A 14213-nucleotide genomic window follows, 5' to 3' on the forward strand; every position below is an offset into this window, starting at 1 on the left:
AATTAGAGAATGCTAAAACTAGAGATCCTGCTGAACCTGTTACTGTTGACAGAGGCATATCAAGCAAGGGTGCTTGAGTTTTTCACAGAATTGTTTTTTTTTTTTTTTCTGTCTCTTCTACATATTCTCCCTGGAGTTAGCTAATGCAATGTTGTTTTTCAGACATTGTTCTCCTACATCATTTGACATGTTTCCTGCACAAGATTATAGACCTGGCTTATTCCATCTGAGAGTCTGTGGCATGTCCATGATAGATGGACCTATTCTAGCCTACAATAGCAATACGTCTCAGTTTGTTAAATACTATCAGTGAAATAGACCTGGGATCCCCAAGGATGCTAGGTTGAGTAGCCACAGAGACAGTGCAATTGTAGGTCAGATCTGGGCTTATATAACAAAGACTCGTTAGTTCATGTTATCTTCAGAAATGATAGGATTAAGATTAGGTATGTTTTGCAATTAGAACGGAAACATTAAAAATCACTCTGTCATGTTTGTGAAAAATAGTTTTATTTATTATAAGAGTTTTTAGTGTGTGGCTTTAGAAACAGTAGACATTTCCTTTGAAGAAGGGATATGAAAGAACTTGTCAGTTTGAAGACTGCATAAAATTATGCTAGCATTGATGAGGCTTCTCTCTGACCTTTAGCACCAGGGAGATAGTCATGGCTGAAGAAAATACCAAAATGATGATTTATGAATACAAGACACAATCCATGGTAAACTGCTTCCTTCATCTTTTCTTAGGATGGGTGTGTATTAATAAAAATTGAGAATAAGGAAGAATTTGATAATCCTTTGATATGTGAATAATGGCAACTCTAAGACCTTAATTCATAAATGCAACTGCATGTTTAAATGTTACTTTCAGAATATCAACCAGCCTTGTTGTCTACTTGTGACAAGTAGTGCCCACTACCTGGTGGACTTGAGAGCAGAGCCTCCTGTGTTACTTTTTCTTATTTCATGCACTTTCCCACATACGTGCAAAACAGCATCTTGCAGCTCTCAGAAATTAAACTCTGTTAAAGTCAGCTGCCAGCAAAAAATCTCCCCCTTTATGTATATTTTTATGATTGAAGGGACAGAAAAATAATAAATATGTCAGTCTTTTAACTATTGATAGGATAGATTATCTCCTTGGTTAGGACTTGGTTTCTATTCTCTAGCCAAACGCAGGGTGGTACTAGTATTGGAGATTTTTTTCTATGTTTGTATGTTTTCAGAGACACAAAGAAGTTAAAGGAGTAATAAAGAGGATGACTGTATACTCCCTCCACACACAGTTTTTTTTTTTAACGTATTATTTTGTTGGTGGTTGTTAAAAGATTTTTATTCTATTATTTCTTCAACATATATTAGCTGTCATTCTTCTGAAAAGACGAGTTTTCTTTCACTTCGCAACTGGTGATGACTATGATTGCACTCAATAGGAGAGGGTAAGTTCTCAATATTTTCACTAAAAAAAAAAACTCAAAGTAAGATGTTGGTATAATAGCTCCCAATGGTGGTAACTTACTGACTTTCCTTTTCCTTTTCTTTTCTTCGTTGTATCATGTGAACCCATGGATTCTTATTTATTCATTATATTTTACTCAATTACATTTTTGAACTTCAAATAGGCCCAAATTTGGCCAGTTGAAGGTCCCTCAAACTGATTATGTTCTTTTTATTATTATTATTATTTGTTCTCCTTTTTATTTTAAAATAATTTCAAACCTTCAGCAAGCTGCAAGAATAATATATTTCCTCACCCAGTCATTCATATTATGCAACATTTGATTTATCCTTCTCTTTCTTCCTTCGATGTTCTGGTTTGGGTTTGGTTTTCATTTTAGGTTTCTTGATGAGCCATCCCAGTACACTGCACATCTGATGCTCATTAACCCTGAACACATCAGAACGCATTTTTCAAAAACAAGGCACTATCTCATCTAACCATGGGACAGCCACCAAATCTTAAAGTCAGCAATGACACAATGCTGCCGTTTTCCTCTAAGTGCTCCATTGGCTACCTCTCTCAGAAAGAAAGGTAGTGACCTGTTCTTGGTGAGAGAGAGGCAGCCCCAAATGTGACAGTATGCAGATTCTAAGTGAAATATCTGTTTCCTATTCAGTGTTGCAATTCAAGCAACTATCTCTAGAACTGGGATGTTATTTCATCAAATATCCTTGGGCTGAGGACTTGCTGAGAAAGATAATTGAGAAGAAATTAGCTATAAAAATCTAGTACATTATTTTTTATTTTCTCCTGCAAAATGCATTCTTTTTCCGTGTAAACATACAAACATACACAAATAATTATTGAGATTTCCTTAATAACAGAGTTTTAAAAAAAGAAGAAGAAGAGGAAGAATAGAAAAGAAAGGCCACTTAGCATATTCTGGGCCTTGCTGGCTTTCAAATTGTCCTTGACTGTATTTGTTGTTCTTTAGAGTTGAAAACGTAATGATAACTTATGTTTAGGTTTTCAGATATTGTAGATGGTCTATGCAGGGCATTGCTGACTTTACAACACCCTGCAAGTTTCGGTTTTAGAAGTTTTCAGCATAGCCTTTACCTCTCAGAGGTCTGCAAAAATATGAATGTTGGGACTTGCTTTATTTCCCCTGCCCCTTAATGGCAATTTTATTATTTTGTTTTTAATCTCCCACTTGTGAAAATTGTGAAAGTTTTTTTTTTAATTTAGTTTTGAAAAAAAAAAGTATTTTTAAAAGACAAGACCCAATCTGAACTATGAGAGGGTTTAATTATTCATTAACATATTCTTGTGAACTTCTTAACTTACAAATGATAGACATTGTTAAAATGTATGTGAAACATGATGGTGATTGCTATCCAGTTAAAATCTTCATTCATAGATAAATTAGTTCCATGTCATCAATTCTAGAGCTATAGTCCACTTAAAACCTCTCACATGATTTATATAGTTGGTGTGAAATAGACATTTACGTCACTCTTAAGTTTTAGGAATTTGTTGGGTTTGTGGCCAAAAGACATTTTGCCTTCTGTTTTTAGAAGCCACAACAGAAATATACCAGAATTTTAGACTATTTCCTCTTCCTTCAAACCTTTCTTTTCTTCATACCTATCCAAAGATCATAAGCCCAATGATATCCATGTCTGTTCTTGAAATCCAAGAAGCAACTCCCTGGCTAGCTTCGTTTCGGGAGTCTCTTCATTAGCTTATGAGTTTAACCTTCCATGAATAGTTAGGTCCCTGAACCCCAGTCCCTACACTCCCAATGGGGATAAGAAAAGCTCAGCTGTCTCTAATGGCTTACTGGCTGCCCACTTTCAATGTGAGTTTGCTTTAAGCTTTCTCCTTCTCTCTCATCCATAGACCATTACATATCTTATAACCTTTTCCAATCTCATGCCTGTCAGTTAATTCTTTTCTCTATATAGGAAGTGTAAGATAAGCCAAATTATTTTCCTTTTACAAATACTTTAAATACATATTTGAAGCACACACAGAAAGAGCAAACAATACCTTTACTATAAAATACAAATATTTCCTCAACATGTGTTTACATATACATTAGTCAGCAAAATAATTTACTTGCACTCCAGGAATGAGGAAACAAGTTTAGGTCTCTGTTTAGGAAACCTTGAAAATGGTCCCCCACTGTAAATCCTATTATTTGTAAGACATACAGGCCCATTAAGAAAACAGTCCATGTAAACTCTAACCAACCAGCTCAAGGCATTGTGAAGTTAAATGAGAATTCATATCTCATGAAGTGTATTTGTTTTCACAGGAGACCCTTGGGTCACATGCTGTTTACAACCCTTGTCACCCCACAAGAGGGTGATATACAAGCTGTATATGACCCATGCAACCACAGAGAGGTACCGTAACTCCCAAGTGCATGATTATGCCCCAGTCACGCTGTCTTGCACGTATACTAGCTTACTCTTCTCCACTTCCGGGATGAACCAAAGATTGTTTTTCCTTATTTATGACTGCCTATCTCCAAAAAGAATTTGAGGCAGCTTGCAAAATTGATTAATAGCCATTGGAAAAACAGAATCCAGGGCCAAAGTCAGGTTTTATCTGGAAGAAAATTTCACCACACTAAGCATAACCGTTGATTGATGCCAGGAATAAGCTAAAAATTACACAGGAAGACTCATTAGTGCCTCTTATGTACTTTTTGAACTGCAAATACAAATGCACTTTAAAAGTTACAGAATATAGCAAGTTACATCAACCTAGACAACTTACGATTGTGAAAATGTTGTTGACAACTTCAAAGATAAAGGATATCCGTGTAACAAAATATACAAAGCTGTCTGAGTTGGAGCCACTCCTTGTCCAAATAGAAATGTAGTCTAGCTACAAACAAACTTTTCCTACAAAGGAAAATGTGATATTAGCTGATTAGTTTCTTCTGTCAACCCTAAAGACTTTCCATGCCAGGAAAAAAAAATGTTTTGAACGTGTACATAAGCCAGCACAGACACCCCAAAATAAGACTTAGAACTTGGAATCTTTTATTATGGAAACCATGAGCTGTTTTGTATTTTCAAAACAGTATATTTGAAAATATATCCAAAATCTAAACTTCCTAGTTCAATGTCTACCATTTCTTACTAGGACAGTTGCAGTAGTCTTCCAGTGGGTCTCCTTTTTTTCCCTCTGATGACACTACTGGAAGCAAAGCACTCATTATTGAGTGGATAACTGTGACAGTTATGCTTTCCCACAAACTAAGATGTGACATTTACTTGCCTTCAACTGACTGAAATTCCAACTCATTGTGACAATAGTAGTAAACTCATATGGAACAAAAGTTCAGTGTGGAAGACATTTATACAAGTGCATCATTACTTTTTTCCTCATTATTTTCTCTCTAAGGAGTCTTTTTATATTAGTTGCCCCCATGAAAGTTTAGTACCATAGCTACACTGTCTGTATTTTCATGCACTTTATGTGTGTGTGTTTTATTTAATTTTTAACTTATTGTTTTGACTGATACATTAAAGCATAAAAATATAAGTAAGTAATGAGGTTCCATGTGACGTTTTGAAATATGTACACATTTTGTAATGTTTAGATCAGGTTAAACATATCTGTCTCAGCCAAATGTTTCCATTTCTTTATGGTGAAAACATTCAGAATCTTTTCTTTTAATTTCTCAAAATTTACAGTCCTTAATTGTTTCCTAGAATCACTCCTATTTTATAATGGCATACCAGAACTTCTTGTTCCTATATAACTGTAATTTATTGAGCACCGCTTAGCCTTTCCCACCCGCCTCCCTCTTTCTGTCTACAGCTTCTGGTAGCCATTCTACCTTCACCTTCTAGAAGATTCACCTTCTTAAATTCCATATATGAGTGAGAGCATGCAGCATTTGTCTTTCTGTGCTCGGCGTATTTAGCACAATGGTCTCCTATTATATCCATGTTGTCATGTGTCACAAACAACAGGATCTCCTTCTTGCTATGGCTAAATATTCCATTGTGTATACATACCACATTATCTTATCTATTTCTCTGCTATTGTGAATAGTGCTGCAATAAACATTTAACTGCAGATGATTTCATTTCCTTCCTTTGGATATGAACTCAGTAGTCAGATCCTGAATCCTAAGAGAGTTCTATTTTAAGTTTTTTGAGGAAGCTCCATGCTGTCTCCCATGATAGTTGTACTAATTTACATTGCCACCAACAGTGTGTAAAGCTCCCCTTTTCCCCACGTCCTTGATTGACAGCATTTATCTTTTGTCTTTGGGATAATTCTGATTGGAGTCAGGGGACATCTCATGGTGGTTTTCTTTTGTATTTCCCTGCTGCTTCGTGATGCTGAGCATTTTTTTCATATACCAGTTGGCCATTTGTAGGTCTTCTTTTGAGTAATGTCTGCTTAGTTCTACTGCCTGATTTTTAAAATCTGGTCATTTGGTTTTGTTTGTTTGTCTTGTTATTGATGTTTTGGAGTTGCTTATCTGTGTCTTATACATTAAAAGAGAAAGATGTTTCCCCAGTTCCACAAGAACTGATTTTTGCCCCCATTGAGGATGCGTGATCTACAACTGCATTGAGTAGAATCGGGAAAACAAATTTATTCCTTAACAGTACCGGTTAGTCTGATGGAGAAAAATCTTCCTGAATATGGGGTGCACAGGAGAAAATTAAGGCCCTAATTAATGTTTAAAAGTGAAAACCACTTGAGTAGATGTTAAGTAACTCTCACTGTCACCTTATTAGGCTATCTTCTTTATACCAGTTGTATTCCTTTCTCCATGCAACAGAAAAACTATGGAAAATGCAGGAAGTATTTTAGTCTTCAGTCTGCCTAGCTTGCGGAATATGTTGGTTCTGATTATATGCCTGCTCTGTGTGCCTACTTTATTGTGTATAAGACATTCAATGCTTTATGATAGTTTCTTCTGTGTCCTACATGAAGGAGTTCAGATCACAAGCATGCAAAGAGTAAACAACCAAAAGGAACAATAAAATAATACAAAGTTCTTCTCATGAAAAATATGAGAAGATACAAGGCTAAGACAGACAGTATATAATTAAAGGTCAGACTCCTAGTCTCATTCAATGATTTTTGAAGAGTATTCTAAGGACCCTTCAGAGAGGGTCCTGCTGCAGAGAGAAAGAGAAGGGGCAGGCTTTAGGGACATAGGGAGGCCAGCAAGTGAAGCTCAAGGTCCCGTATCACTCTGTAATCTCAACCAGAACACTTCACTTTCATATGTACCTTACTTTGGCATTTGGCATGTTTTGCTTTAAGAATAATGTAATGATTTAATCTATTCTGGGACATTCTTTGGATATTTGAAGTTGTTGAATTTGGAAGAATTGTTTCCAAAGGTATAATTTTTAATATTGGCGTAGTTAATATAAAAATATGCAATCAGAAGATAGTTAAATGTCAGAAAAACCAATTTGTTTTGAAAAACCAATCATCATACTGGCACTGTCAAGGATACTCACTACATTCATCAGAACCACTTAGAGGGTTTGTTGAAATCAGATGTTCTGGGTAGGGCTCATTGTTTTACTAGACAGTGGGACTTGACACAAATAAATAAAAGTAGTTTAAAATCAATACAAAAGAAGTCAAAAAAGCTTTTTCTTTTAAACGCTCAAGTTTTATCTGTTCCACCTGGGGATCTTTCCTGCTCATGCCTTAATTTTAGCCACAGTATTAAAATTGAAGTCCTGCTATTATATAAGCATCAATAACTACAAGTCTCTTTTGAGTTTGTGGATCTTAGATTGTGGATAATTCTTGTTAAGACTCAAAAGATCATGGAAGCTCAATAAAGCTGCAAAGAAATGTTCTGTCTCAGACTCTTTCCTCTGCAAGAACATAAAAAACATTTGGGCACTGTGGGGAATGCCTATAATCCCAGTGGCTCAGAAGGCTGAGGCAGGAGGATTGAAAGTTCAAAGCCAGCCTCAGCAATTTAGCAAGGCCCTAAGCAATTTAGCAATTGAAAATTGAAAAGGGCTGGGATGTGGCTCAGAGGTTAAGTGCCTCTGGGTTCAATCTCTGTTACAAAAAAAAAAAAAGTGTATAAAAAGCAAAACTGCACCAATCTATAAAATAATGTCTTCCACTTCCATCACTCTTTGTTCCTTCATTTCCTATGTGATGTTATTAAATTATAATGTTTGTTCTTATATTCATTTATTATCTATTTATCCCTCTCTCCAGAGTATAAGACCCAAGAGGAAGGAGAGTTGGTTTTGCTCATTACTATTTTGCTCATTGCTTGTTTTACTCATTACCTCCAGAGTCAAACAGTGTCTGGCACCTAGTATACCCTATAAATATTTATTAAATACATATAGGACTGTGGCATTGATTTTCGTGGTTTGCTCTTCCTAGAAAATATTGATGAAAGCATTATTTTTACAAAAATAGAATTTCTGATTTGTTTTTCTAAATATAAGTTCATGTTAGAAATGAAAAAATTTAGAATAGAGGAAGAACTGATCACTAGTGAACCCACTGTAATTCTTGTTCATGATTTCCAGTCTGTTCTCTCTCTACTGTACTCTGTGTGTGTATGTGTTTGTGTGTGTATATTTAAACAATTGACATTACAATCCATTTTTTGAGCTCCTCTTTTGAAATCTGAATATATTAGGAACATTCCTTTTGTTGTTTGGTGTATTTCTGTAGTACTGTTTTATTGATTGCATCTATTAAATGATAAGGATGGAAACATTTATTAAATTATAATCCCCCCTTTTTGCAAATTAAGACTGTTCACAATTTTTTATAATAAAAACAATGCTATGAGGAAACACAGGCAAATATCACACATCCTCAGTAGCAAATATGTGATTTTTTTTTTTTTTTGGTACTGGGGGCACTCAACCACTGAGCCACATCCCCAACCCTATTTTGTATTTTATTGAGAGAGAAGGTCTCACTGTATTCTATGATTTTGTTGAGCGCCTCTATTTTGCTGAGACTGGCTTTGAACTCACAATCTTCCTGCCTCCGCCCCCCAAGCCATGCAAATGTGTAAATTTTAAGATCCCAGGCTGGGGTTGTGGCTCAGTGGTAGAGCGCTTGCCTAGCATGTGTGAGGCACTGGGTTTGATTCTCAGCACCACATATAAATAAGTAAATAAAATATAGGTCCATCAAAAACTAATAAAAAATTTTAAAAAAATTTAAGAGACAATCTGAGCTTTCATCAAAGATGATGGTAAAGCATTTCATCAAGAGGAGGAGAGAGCTATAGTGCATATTGTGAGCACAGCTTAAATGAACTTAACATTGGTTGAAATGGATGTAGATATTTATTTGTTTCCTCAGATTTTTTATCTAAAAACTTCTTGTGTAAACACCTATATGTTTTATGAAATTGATTAAGATGTTTCTGCTGTCTCATTAATAAATTTCTGATTCTATCTTTATGAGTTATGATGGAATTAGGGATGTGCCATCTGAAATATGCTAAATTGGCATGTTGATTATTTCAAGCAGAAATCAATTGAGGACTGTAACTTCAGAAAGGGCCATTTGGTTTGTCTTTTTCCTACTTGCAGCAAGCCATTATAATTGTTGTAAAAGGGATGTTTTTTACATACCACAGCCAGGAAATAGCCTGGATCACTAGAACCTGATAAGTGGGCCTGCAATAAAATTGAGTAACAAACTCTGAAGTAACCCTTATCTTCCACTAGCTTCTATGCAAATTCTATGTATCTCTTTATAACAACCCTAGAATGTATTACTCTAGTGCAGAGATCCATTTGTCCTGTCATTTCTTCACAAATTTATCATTCTTTGTCCAAAAGTATAAAAACGTCATGCTTTGGTAATTTCTTCGTACTTTACTCTCTTGTGAGAATCCCCATGGACATGCAAAATTAATAAAACTCATTTATTAATCAGCTCTTATATACATTGGGTTCCTACATCCAGTCAAAGAGCCCACATGTGACGTAAGGAGAGTGGAAGGGCAGGGTAGGAGGGAGGGACCTCTCTTTCCTCTATAATTCCATCCTTCTGTGTTCTACGATTTCATTTTGTGTCTCTTTTAAAAAAACTCTTTTATTTGCATGTTTATTTCATTTATTTATTGTTTAAAATAAACTTATTTAAGCCTAAGAAGTTATGCACCTTTCCCAAGTTCAGTTTAGCCAGCCACAGGCTATTAAATTTAATAAGTAGTATCAACATTGTTACTATTTTTAACATAAAAACATAATCAAAAATTTGGTTTCCTTTTTAACTGAAGAGACTTTAGGGTTTTAAGGGCAATTTATTTATTATTTTTTGTGGGGGTATACCGGGGATTGAACTCAGAGACACTCGACCACTGAGCAACATCTCTAGCCCTTTATTTGATTTTGTTTTATATATGACAGTGGAATGCATTATAATTCTTATTACCCATATAGAGCACAATTTTTCATATCTCTGGTTGTATACACAGTATATTCACACCAATTTGTGTCTTCATACCTGTACTTTGGATAATAATGATCACCACGTTTCACCATCATTTCTAACCCCATACCCCTTCCCTTCCCCTCCAACCCCTCTGCCCTATTTAGAGTTCATCTATTCCTCTCATGCTCCCTCTCCCTATCCCACTATGAATCAGCCTCCTTATATCAAAGAAAACATTCGACATTTGGATATTTGGGATTGGCTAACTTCACTTAGCATTATCTTCTCTAACTCCATCCATTTACCTGAAAATGCCATGATTTTGTTCTCTTTTATTGCTGAGTAATATTCCATTGTGTATATATGCCACTTTTTTTTATCCATTCATCTATTAAAGGCCATCTAGGTTGGTTCCACAGTTTAGCTACTGTGAATTATGCTGTCTAGCCCTATTTTGTATTTTATTAGAGAGAGGGTCTCACTGAGTTGCTTAGCACCTCGCTAAATTGTTAAAGCTGGCTTTGAATTCGCGATCCTTCTGCCTCCGCCTCCTGAGCCTCTGTGATTACAGGTGTGCGCCACCTCACTCGGCCTTAAGGGCAATTTAAATGACATATTTACACATATAATTTATAGACACATTACATGTATGCAATACGTACATACACAAATTTAATCTTTTGATTTTTTAGTTCTACTGATTGGGATTAGCCTCTGTGGGCTGTTATTTCCATTGTGCAAATAGTGGACATAGAATTTCTTATCATTTTAAGATGCGATCGGGGGACCTGGAGCACCCAGGCTGGGGATAAAACCACTGCTTGCCTGCAAGGTAGCTGGCCTGGCCAGGACCTGCCTTTCGAGGAACAGTGAGCAGAATGAATACCTCCCAGGACCAGAGTAGCTGCTCCAGTAATAGAGAAGCCCTTTTGAGATTTAGGGATGCTCGGAGGGACTTGGAGCTTGCTATTGGTGGAGTTCTCTGGGCTGAACAGCAAATCAAAGATAACTTGCAAAAGGTGAAAGCTCAGATTCACAGTTGTATAAGCCGTCACCTGGAATGCCTTCAGAGCCGTGAGGTATGGCTGTGTGAACAGGTAGATCTCATCTATCAACTTAAAGAAGAGACACTTCAGGGCTGGGGTTGTGGCTCAGCAGTAGCGCACTTGCCTGGCATGTGTGAGGCACTGGGTTCGATTCTCAGCACCACATATAAATAAATAAAATAAAGGTTAATCAACAACTAAAAAAAAAAAAAAAAAGAAAGAAGAGACACTTCAGCAGCAGGCTCAGCAGCTCTACTGGTTATTAGTCCAGTTAATTTGCCTTATCCATCAACTGGAGTGTACCCAAAATAAAGATCTAACCAATCAAGTTTCTGTGAGCCTGGAGAGACTGGACAGTTTGACCCTTTAGCCTGAAGATTCAACTGTTCTGCTCTTTGAAGCAGACACAACTGCATTGTGCCAAACCATCACCATCTTTGGGTCCCTCAAGACCATTCAAATTCCTGAGCACCTTATGGCTCATGCTAGCTTATCAAACATTGGACTCTTCCTAGAGAAAAAGTTTCTGGAAAACCAAGTTAGCAAAAATTTAACAGCCATTCTACTACCAGTTCTTTCTCCATTAAAGTTGAAAAGGTTGAAGATCTAGAGCTCCTTGATCAAAATGGGGTTGCCTGATTGGCTGGTGACTCCCCAGGAACCCTGCAAGTTGGAGAAACCTGAGAAAGGCAGCCGTGAAACCAGTGAGAAGTTTAAGCTCATATTCTAGGTGTTCCAGGAGCCCTACAGTGTGAATGATTGGCTTGCCAGACCTGACTCCTGTACCAACCGTTGGGGCAACAAACCCAAAGGTGGGGAGATTGAAAACCTGGGCAGTCTGAAGTGCCCGAATGACCACCTGGAGGCCAAGAAACCACCGTCCACCAGCAACATGATTACTGAGGATTGGCTTGTCCAGAATCATTGGGACCCATACAAAGTAGAAGATGTATGCAAAGCCAATGAGCTCTGCGCGAGCTTTGCAGAATGTGGGTGGGGGAGAATTGTGAGAAGGAAGCTTTGTGTAGATGGCTTCTGAAGAAAGAAGGAGAGGATAAAAATGGGATGTCAATGGAACCCAAACCCGAGTCTGAATATGTAGTTCTGTCCTTCCCAGAAATGAGGTAACATTACAAGCTAAGGCACCAAAGGCAATGTCTCCTTTTAGAAGTGCTGATTCCTTTCAAGTCATAAGGAACGGTTCCTTGTCAGGGTGGCTCGTCAGGTCCTCAAAGAAGGAAGTCCCAAGGAAGTGCCCAGTACTGAGGACAGGGCTAGCAAACAAAAGCTTAAAAGCCCCGTTACTACTTCCTGGTGTCCCTTCAACTCTGCTGACCGGGTCTTGCCAGGAAAGAAAGTGGGAAACCTCTCAGCCAGCTATCCTCTGGAGAAGACTAGTGGCTATTTTGAAAGAAGGCCTTGGAGGTGTTTCTTAACTCACTCCTTCAAGAGGAACAGAAACTCCCCCCAGACCATTATAGCCTCCCAGCAATTTGTGATCTCTGCCTGTATGCAGCTTCAAGTTGATAAAGAAAAGTGGTTATATCAAACTCCTCTCCAGATGTGAAGGCATGGACTACTATACCAGCAGCTTCTCTGCAGATTATCACACATCTGTGAACTGGGTGACTGCAGCTTGCCAAATCATCATGTTCCTGAGTCTGACCAGTTAGCTTAGTTTCTTTCATAATTTTGAACTAGCAAAGAAAAATCATCAAAAATTACGAGTTTCTTTGTAAAAGACAGAGGTTGTTTGTTGATGCTGAGGTTATTCATTTCCTTCTTTCAGAAGTATTCACTTAGTTTGTCCCCACACTACACATGCACCATCTTGGTGGATAGGTTATCATCAGCTTCCATGGCTCTTTAGATGGGGTTGTTAACTAGTACATAAACACTGTAGTTTTTTGGGGGGCTGGGGATGTGGCTCAAGCGGTAGTGCGCTCGCCTGGCATGCGTGCGGCCCGGGTTCGATCCTCAGCACCACATACAAAGATGTTGTGTCCGGCGAAAACTAAAAAATAAACATTAAAAAAAAAATTTATTAAAAAAAAAAACACTGTAGTTTTTAAAAAAGTGAATATTTCTATAACCAAATTGTGCTGATGTATTCTAAAGCTAGTAAACTTCCCTAAACTTTTGATTGCCCCCACAAAAAAAGTGGGATCAATTTTTACAAATGTTCAAATGCTAAAAAAAAGTAGTTATCGTCTCTCTATATGAAGTACAAATTATGCACACATACAAATGATATACATATTCAAATATATTATCTCACTTTTTTCTGCTCAATGTGCAAACACTAAAGAATAGTGTCTCACTGATAAATTTCCACTATGTCTCTTATTCATCAGTTTTTTTTAAAGTTGACAGTTTATTATTCAGTTCAAGAAGATTCGTAAATTTTATACCTTCTTTGCTACATGTCTCTTTTGGTACATTTTGCCCTTTACTTTGCAATTCCACATTGTCTTGTAATAGTCTTTTAACAGTTGCTTTTCTTTTTCACAGTTGGCAGTGGAATTCTGCCTTCATTCTGTGTGTTTTCTACCAGTCCTTAGTATTAGGTGATGCAAGTGTTTTAATTTTTTAGTATCAGAACAGACACCTCTTGGAGGACACAGCCCTCTTTAGAGATGTGCCCCTTCTCCAGGAACCTCCTCTTTGATCCCCAGCAGTCAAAGAAGAATTGGGGGGTTCAAATAAGATGGAAGGAAAAATATCAACCTTTGATAGTGAAAGAACAATATCAATAATTTAGGAATACCTTTTTAGCCAAAGAAATATCGTCTTGAGTATTTTTATTATCTGATATTAAATGACAGCAGTAGAAACAGTTTACAAATGGCATTGTCATAAGTTAACTCATTGGTCAAGAAAAAAATCCACTGTATATTCAGGAAAAATACAGAGAAAAGAAAATCAAAGTGTGTAGAATAGGAAAAAAACAAGGAAAAAGTTTAGTCATATAAAGAAACAAACAAGAACTGATGGATATAATTTGTATTTAGTTCACCTTAAATGGATCCTTAAAAAATGGTTTTATTTATAAGGCAAATTGTATCTTTAGATCTAAGAGGGAGAAGGGCTTAAATGGCTTATTCTTCTTGCTTCTACTCTTTCCTCTGCCCGCCCCCCAGCATCTACCCTGCAGTCACGATGGACTTTCAGAAATATAAATAAGATGACATATCAGGCTCCTGTTTAAAATTTGCTGTGACTTTAATTTTATTTCTAGGAAAATCCATGTCTCTTTTACTTGAATGACCCGGAACCTGACTCCCCTC

General features: G+C 36.9%; 1 pseudogene; it reads left to right on the plus strand.

The window, feature by feature from the left end:
* Positions 1-10734: 10734 nt before the first annotated feature.
* Positions 10735-12493, plus strand: LOC124106004 (nuclear receptor coactivator 4-like; annotated as a pseudogene).
* The last annotated feature ends 1720 nt before the right edge of the window (positions 12494-14213 follow it).

Source organism: Marmota monax, unplaced genomic scaffold (genome assembly GCF_021218885.2).
Source record: "Marmota monax isolate L192 unplaced genomic scaffold, Marmota_monax_Labrador192_F-V1.1 WCK01_AAM20220418_F8-fsc00438, whole genome shotgun sequence".
Classification (NCBI taxonomy): Eukaryota; Metazoa; Chordata; class Mammalia; order Rodentia; family Sciuridae; genus Marmota; species Marmota monax.